We start from the raw sequence: 8,425 nt of genomic DNA on the forward strand, positions 1-8,425 counted from the left end.
AAAAAGTCATAAGCTTTCAAAAGTTGCTTTCTATCATTTTATGTCTTCAACCTGGTGATCCTGCCATGAAGTTTGGATACTCCCTGTTACAGGGTGGCATCTGTCTCCCAACTGTGCTAATGCATTGTCACCCTCTCACCTGCACCCCAGCTAGAGAATATAAGCAGCTATGCATTGTGCAGGGATGGTAAACTGTGGCCTCTAGCCACAGACACCCAATGATGTGCAACCGACACTGTAGTATGTGCATGTAGACAGGAAGTGACCGAAATAGCCAAGAGGAGATTCGCAGCACTGACATAAAGAAAAAAATAAATAAATAAAAAGGCCCTGTTCACACCTGAGCGTTTTTCAGCTCGTAGAACGCTCATCTCTGAAGTCTCAAAACGCCCAACAAGCAAAATCCCATTCATTTCAAAGGCCCCTGTTCACATCTGAGCGTTTTGTCACCTGAAGCAAAACGCCTGAAGCTCAAAAAAGTACATGAGCTTCTTTTTTGGCTGATTACAAGCGTTTTTGTTAGATGTTAATGACTGCTTTCAAACACCTGAAAAACACCTGAAAAACTATACGCTCAGGTGTAAATGAAGCCAAAAGGTGAAAACAGTATTTTATGACAAAAAAAATCCAATTGTTTATGACAGGAATTCCCAAACTGTGGGTCGGGACCCACTGGTGGGTCGCGAGCTGCATTTGAGTGGGTATTGCTGAGTCGGGTATCGCTGAGCCGGGCCCGCTTAACCGGTTGCCGACCGCCGCACGACGATATACGTCGGCAGTCAGCCCCGGCCAGGCAAAGTGACGTATATATACGTCACTAGCCTGTCACTTGCTTGGGAGCCAATAGCGGGCGAGCGCGCACCCGCGGAGGCGCGCTCCCGCCCCGGCTCGTTCCCCAGCAAGTCCGTGCGTGTGTACGGCGGACCCAATGTCCGCCGGTCACTCGGCGATCGTCGGTGGAGAGGGAGAAAGGCAGGTGGCTGATGTAAACAAGCCGCCTGTCATTCTCCCCTGTGTAGAAACAGTGATCATACGGTTCTACTATGTAGGACCGTTGATCACTGTTCCTACACCTCAAGCCACAGCCAATCACAGTTAGAATCACGCCCCTAGGGACACACACCACCCCTCCCGCTCAAATAAAGTTAACCCCTTCACTAACAGTGTCATTTAACAGTAACAGTGCATATGTATAGCACTGATTATTGCAGTAATGTCACTGGTAACCCCAAAAGTGTCAAAAATGTCAGTCAAGGGTCCGATCTGTCCGCCGCAATGTCGCAGTACCGCAAAAAAATCACAGATCACCGCCATTACGCGTTAAAAAAAAACACCAAAAATGACAGAAATCTTTCCCTTAGTTAGTAAACGCAATAACTTTTGCGCAAACCAATCAAAATACGCTTTTTGTGATTTTTTTTACCAAACATGTGTAGCAGAAAACAAATTGGCCAAAAATGTTAAAAAATTTTGATTTTTACATTTTTTTGGGGGAATTTCATATAAAAAAATGTGAAAAATATTGTTGTTTTTGCAAAATTTACGCTTTTTTTTGTTTAAAGCGCAAAAAGTAAAAATCGCACAGGTGATCAAATACCACCAAAAGAAAGCTCTGTTTGTGGGAAAAAAAGGACGTCAAATTTGTTTAGGTACAGCGTCGCACGACCGCGCAATTGTCCGTTAAAGTCACACAGTAAAAAATCGCATGTTCATGGAGTGCAGAGCCAGCTCCTCTGTCCTGCTGGCGGCAGCGGGGGTGGCAAGACTGGCAGCGGGATTCTCTCAGGCTCAGCTATAGCGGGCAGAAACGGCAGCCTTGGTTTCATAGGAGGACCAGGTGGTCCGGCGGTGTCAGGAGTTCATGGCAGCTTCTGTGACCCCAGTAGAGGATCTGAAGGAGAAGAGCCAGAACACCAAGACCAGCATAGAGCTCCTCATCATGGGGACTCTGGGTTTCTGTAGCGCTTTACAATAGTCAATTACAAGCAAATGGGTCCAGAAAAATAACTGTATGCAGAAGTGGGTCTTGGCCCAAAAAAGTTTGGGAAGCCCTGGTTTATGATATTCAGTGATTTAGCAAAATATCATCCAGTTAGTCATATTTTTCTAAAAGTTCAACTTTAAATGAGGTATATTTGTTGGCTGGCACTGGCAGGTTGGTTGCTCTTGCAATAAATTAGCCAGTCTTTGGGGATTTCTACAGATCCAGGCTTCAGGAGACTTATCTTTATTGTGGCTTCACTACAGTGTTACTCTGAGCTGGAACAGGCATGCTGCCAGTGAAGTCTGCAATGTTAAATCTCCTACCCTGAATACTTGTTACGTGTTAGGTCCCCTAAGATTGTGATGACAGACTTAGAACGGGGGGTCATCGCTGTGCCTATATTATGGAAAAAACTCATAATACACGCTACAGCAAGCACTGTATGCTGGCAGAATGCCCGGGTGACATTGTCTAAACCACCGGAAGGACCAAGTATTGTCATCTCATCATCAGATTCATCACATGCCACTCTGTGTAAACATACACACTGACAGGACCAGCTCGTTTACAATTCACACCACACCCTCCCTTTATGTACACTCACAGGGGAAGACAATCTGTGTATATCCTTCCCATTGCCTAGAGAAGCTCCCACCGCTACGGACACTCACCAGATGCAGCTGAGCAATGAAGTCTGCATTCCAATTCTACATGGTATTGATGAAATTATTGTATGTGACTGGCTGCATGGTATTTACATAGTCAGTGGGTAGAAGTGCAAATCACAGCTACGTGTATAAAATAAGAGATTATTGCTAAAAAACTTCCCAGCCAGTGTCATTAGTATAGAGACAGTATTATCACTGATCACTGTATTAGTGTCACTGGTGATGTCAGTGGCAGTTAGTCTACCTCCCAGCCAGTGTCACATATCCCCTCCAGTGTCAGTTAGCCACCGGTACTATCACAGTCCTACTATAAAAGTCGCTGATCACCACCATCGCTAGTATAGAAAAAATAATAATAATTCCACTTTATACTCCAGAATTTGTAGACACTAAAATTTTCAAACAAGCCAATCAACATACACTTATTGTGATTTTTTTTTCTACCAGGACATGTAGCAGAATACATTTTGGCCCAATTTTATAAGAATTTAATTCTTTTGATTAAATATGTTTTATAGTATAGCAAAATTGTCAGTCTTTTTTTTATTTATAATAAATAAAAAACCCCATGGTGATCAAATCCCACCAAAAGAAAGCTCTGTTTCTGTAAAAATAATAATAATATTAATAATAAATATATATATATATATATATACATACATACACACACACACACACACACACTATATATATATATATATATATATATATATATATATATATATATATATATATATATATATATATATACATATACACACACACACACATTATATATATATATATTTTTTTTTTTAAGTGATTGTAAAGTCTTGTTTTTTTTTTCCTCAATAAAAATAACAAACATGTCATACTTACCTGCTCTTCAAGGTTGGTTTTGCACAGAGCAGCCCGGATCCTCCTCTTCTCGGGTCCCCCCCCCCCCTTTGGGTGCCCCCACAGCAAGCAGCTTGCTATGAAGACACCCGATCCGAGGCACAGCTCCGGGTATCCATTCAGACACAGAGCTGTGGTTCGGCCCCACCCCCTCTCTCTCCTCATTGGCTAACTGACTTTGACAGCAGCGGGAGCCAATGGTGCCGCTGCTGTGTCTTACCCAATCAGGAGGGAGAGTCCCGTATGGCTGAGACATTTCTGGATTGAGAGGTTGCTCAGGTATTAGGGGGGCTGCTGCCCACATAAGTTTTTTTTTTATCTTAATGTATAGAATGCCTTAAGATAAAAAACCTTCTGACTTTACAACCCCTTTAATCTGCATACAGTGTTGCATGACCGCAAAATTGCCAGTTAAAGTAGCGCAGTGCCAGTAGCAAAAAATTGCCTGGTCATTAAAGGGACAAAACCTTCTGAAGCTGAAGTGGTTAAAGCAGAACTAAACCCTCCAATCCTTTTCAGCTAAGGAAGCTGCCATGTTGGCCTCTGCTTGATCTGCAGTTGCCATGATGCTGCACATGTGATCAGTTATGACATCAGCCATTGGGTGGTTTGACAGTTTGGTTGAGATGAGAATGTAACTGTATTCTGAAACCGGTAAATTGATGGGTTTAGTTCCATTTTAAAATATAACTAAAGGCAAAACTTTATTTATTTTTTTTAGGCCCCATTCACACTTTGCATAGCAGAAATGCATGTTCCGGTGTTCTATCAGAATACCGCTACCCATCAGAGAATGCAACGGAAGTGACGGTGCGAGCAAAATTGCTAATTGCGCATGCTCTAAGCGTTCCAACATGGCCGCTATGCGTTTCAATAAGTTTCCCAATCTGACATAACACGAAGGCGGCAGCGGACATCTTCTTACACCCAAGCAAGTCTTCAATCTCACACTTTTTTTTAGCAGTTAACTCATCTTATATACTAAAATAGACTACTTCACCACGACTGAGTAAAATAGTCTATTTCACTATATAATCAGTTCGGCGCTGAGCAGTGCTGGGTGTACCAAGATGGCCGCTGCCCCCTTCTGTCTGCAGGCTTGTCGCTGTATTTACTAGAATATTATAGGAATAAAAATGTATTAACCACTTAAGGACCAGGCCTATTTCTGACACTTGTTGTTTACAAGATAAAATCTGTATTTTTGCTAGAAAATTACTTAGAACCCCCAAACATTATATATTTTTTCTAGCAGAGACCCTTGAGAATAAAATGGAAATCGTTGCAATACTTTATGTCACACCGTATTTGCTCAGTGGTTATACAAACGCAATTTTGTTTGGAAAAAATAAACTTTTTTGAATTAAAAAATAAGAAGTTAGAGTTACAGAGGAGATCTAGGGCTGGAATTATTGCTCTCGCTCTAACGATTGTGCCGATACCTCACATGTGTGGTTTGAACGCCGTTTACATATGTGGGCGCGACTTGCGTGTGCATTCGCTTCTGCGCACGAGCTTGGAGGGAGGGGTCGTTAATTTTTTTTTTCTTATTTATTTTACCTTTTATTTTTAGACTGTCCCTTTATAGAGGAAGTAAACCCTCCTCTGCAACTTTTACCTATAGGTGATCCTATGATAAAGCTTACCTATAGGTACTGTAAATATCTCCTAAACATGTACCGTTTAGGAGATATTTACCTTACATGCAGCCAGTGACGTCACTGGCGCATGCGCTCTGAAGGAACGGCCGCTGGTGCCGTTCCTTCAGAGTCCCGTGCCGTGACCGTCGGCTCCCGCGTGCATGCGCGGGAGTGACGTCACCGCGGCTCCGGCCAATCAGATGGCCGGATGCCGCGATCCCGGAAGATGGGCGACTGGACATGTCGCCGTCATACAGGTAAGCGGGCAGCACGGCGGGGGCTTGTTCTAAGGTAAGTATTTCATAATGAGCTAGTATGCGATGCATACTAGCTCATTATGTGTTTCTCTTTCAGGTTGCAAAAAAAAAAAAAATTGTATGGGTTTACAAGCTCTTTAAAAAAAAATTGTAATCACTTTTATTTCTATTACAAGGAATGTAAACATCCCTTACAATAGAAATAAACAGGACAGGTGCCCTTTAATGTGTGATTTGGGGTCAAAAAGACCTCAGATCTCACATCTACACTTAAAAGCAAAAAAAAAAAAAATGGGCCCCTTAAGGCCGTTGGGCGGAAGCGACGTATGACGTCGCTCCGGTCCTCCAAGACCATAGAGTTGAGTGGTGGCCATCTTGCCCTCACTCGACTTCCTGCCTGGGACATGGACAAACCGGATCGTTTTCCCTGCTACCGATAGCTCCAGTAAGCGGCCAGGAAGGGGTGCGAGGGGGGTAAAATGACTGGTAAGCGGCGTTAGGGGGCACCTCTCCCGCCGTCTATAAAAGTGATCCCGCTAATGGGACCACTTTTATGTGAAAGAGGACCGCCCTCCCTGTAAGAAAATACTGGCATTATGGTAGCTATGTGCTGCCACAACCCCGGTATTTAACGTCGCATAGCGACGTATAACTGCGGTGGGCGGTCCGGATGTGGTTAATGTATTAACCACTTGCCGACCGCCGCAAGTAGATATACTGCGGCGGTCAGCCCCTCACAGGCAGAGTGACGTATGGGTACGTCACTAGCCTGTGAGGCTCTGGGGAGCGAGTGCGCTCCAGCTCCCGCTCGGTCACGGACCCCGATGTCTGCCGGTCACTCGCCGATCGTCGGTGGAGAGGGAGAAAGGCAGGCAGCTAATGTAAACAAGCCGCCTGTCATTCTCCCCCGTGTAGAAACACTGATCATACGGTTCTACTATGTAGGACCATTGATCACTGTTCCTACAGCTCAAGCCACAGCCAATCACAGTAAGAATCACGCCCCTAGGGACACACACAGCCCCTTCCTCTCAAAAAAAGTTAACCCCTTCACTACCAGTGCCATTTTACAGTATCAGTGCATATATATAGCACTGATTACTGCAGTAATGTCACTGGTAACCCCAAAAGTGTCAAAAATGTCAGTCAAGGGTCCGATCTGTCCCCCGCAATGTCGCAGTACCGCAAAAAAAAAAAAATTGCAGATCGCCGCTATTACGCGTTAAAAAAAAAAACAACAAAAATGACAAAAATCTTTCCCTTTGTTAGTAAACGCGATAACTTTTGCGCAAACCAATCAAAATACGCTTTTTGCGATTTTTTTTTTACCAAAAATATGTAGCATAAAACAAATTGGCTGAAAATGTTAAAAAATTTTGATTTTTACATTTTTTTTGGGGAATTTCATATAAAGAAATGGGGAAAATATTGTTATTTTTTCAAAATTGTGGCTCTTTTTTTGTTTATAGCGCATGATCAAAAAAAAAAAAAAAAAAAAAAAAATCGCACAGGTGATCAAATACCACCAAAAGAAATCTCTGTTTGTGGGGAAAAAAAGGAAGTCAAATTTGTTTAGGTACAGCGTCGCACGACCGCGCAATTGTCCATTAAAGTCACGCAGTGCCGAATCGCAAAATACCCCCTGGTCAGGAAGGAGGTAAAATCTTCCGGGGCTTAAGTGGTTAATATGTTTTTTTTATATATATATATGGGGAGTTTACTGCTAAAAATAAGTGAGAAATTGAAGACTTTCCTGCGTGTAGGAAGATGTCTGCTGATGCCTGCGTGTTCTGTCAGATCAGGAAACCTATTGGAACGCATGGCACATGCGCAGTAAGCATGTTTTATTCAGATCACTTGCGTTACATTTTCTGATGGGTAGCGGTATTCTGACGGGACACCGGCTCATGATTTTCCAAGTGTCACCCATAGGGCAGCCCAGTCATTACAAACGTTTATCGCACAGAAGAAGCTCCGCATCCTTCCAAGCTTCACACGATATATATTTTCTTACACACCATTGCTGCGATTTCCATGGATTTTTTGTGTCACGGCAATAGTGGAAAAATTGCAGTTTTTCTAGGTAAAATAGGGCCTACGTTTCGGATAGAGCAGAGAGGGATTAGAACACCTGACAGTTTTTATTGCGGTCCGTGTCAGCCGTAACTGTTTACCGTTATCATCAAAAGTGAAAGAAAACCTAAATTCTGGTCAGGAATAGAAGGGAAACCTTCCAATGGAGAGTTCTAGTGACAACTCTCACTTTTTAAAGGATTTCCTCTCACTTCCTGTTTGGGTTATAGGACAGGAAGTGAAGGGAAATCTCCCAATGGGGACACGGATAAAAACCTGTCAGGGGTGACAACCCTCACTTACTCTATCTAAGATGAAAACAAAGTTTTGCCTTTAGTTGTCCTCTCTGTCAGTAGAGGCTCTCTCCCCTGGTTGAAGTGTCACACACAGGCCTGAGCGGAGTGTCATGGTAGTGTCACAGCTCGGAGTGTACACACATCCCCCCTCCTATGTCACACACACATAAATATACACATACGGTGATAGAAGTAAGGAACACACACCTGCCGGTGACCGCCGCCGCCCTCCGCTGTCTTCTCTCTCCACCTCTCGTGTCAGGAAGAGCCGGCGCTTCCGTACTGCCCAGCTGTGACACTGCTCCGTTGCCATGCCAACAGCCGTGAGTGACACGGCGCGAGAGGAGGAGCGGCGAAGGGCGTGGCTAGCGCGCTGTAAACAAAACTTTATTGACAACGTGACTCGTCAGCTGAGGGGAAATTCCGGGCTTGCCAAACAAAATATGGCGGCCAGGATGTACGTTGTAGGCTTGTGTTTGGGTTCCGGGTTGGAGTTGGCGGATGTTTAATGGTTGGACTCGGTAGGTGTTGAGCGGAGGGGGCTCGGTGTGTGTGGGGGGTTGGAGGCTGCCATGTAATGACGCCATAGAAGTCAGTGTTATGGAAGGGAGAAGTACGTGGAGGTGATGTG

The 8,425-nt window shown here is 44.0% G+C and overlaps 1 protein-coding gene across 1 annotated transcript in view; it reads right to left on the reverse strand.

The window, feature by feature from the left end:
* The window catches only part of CAB39L (calcium binding protein 39 like), a 169,672-nt gene extending 161,561 nt beyond the window's left edge, over positions 1–8,111 (reverse strand). Inside the window, exon 1 of the mRNA XM_082246332.1 lies at positions 8,002–8,111. The gene's annotated coding sequence lies outside the window, so the exon portion shown is untranslated. The remainder of the gene's footprint in view (positions 1–8,001) is intronic.
* Between the last annotated feature and the right edge of the window lie 314 nt (positions 8,112–8,425).

This window comes from Pelophylax lessonae (genome assembly GCF_965119305.1).
Source record: "Pelophylax lessonae genome assembly, chromosome: 2".
NCBI lineage: Eukaryota > Metazoa > Chordata > Amphibia > Anura > Ranidae > Pelophylax > Pelophylax lessonae.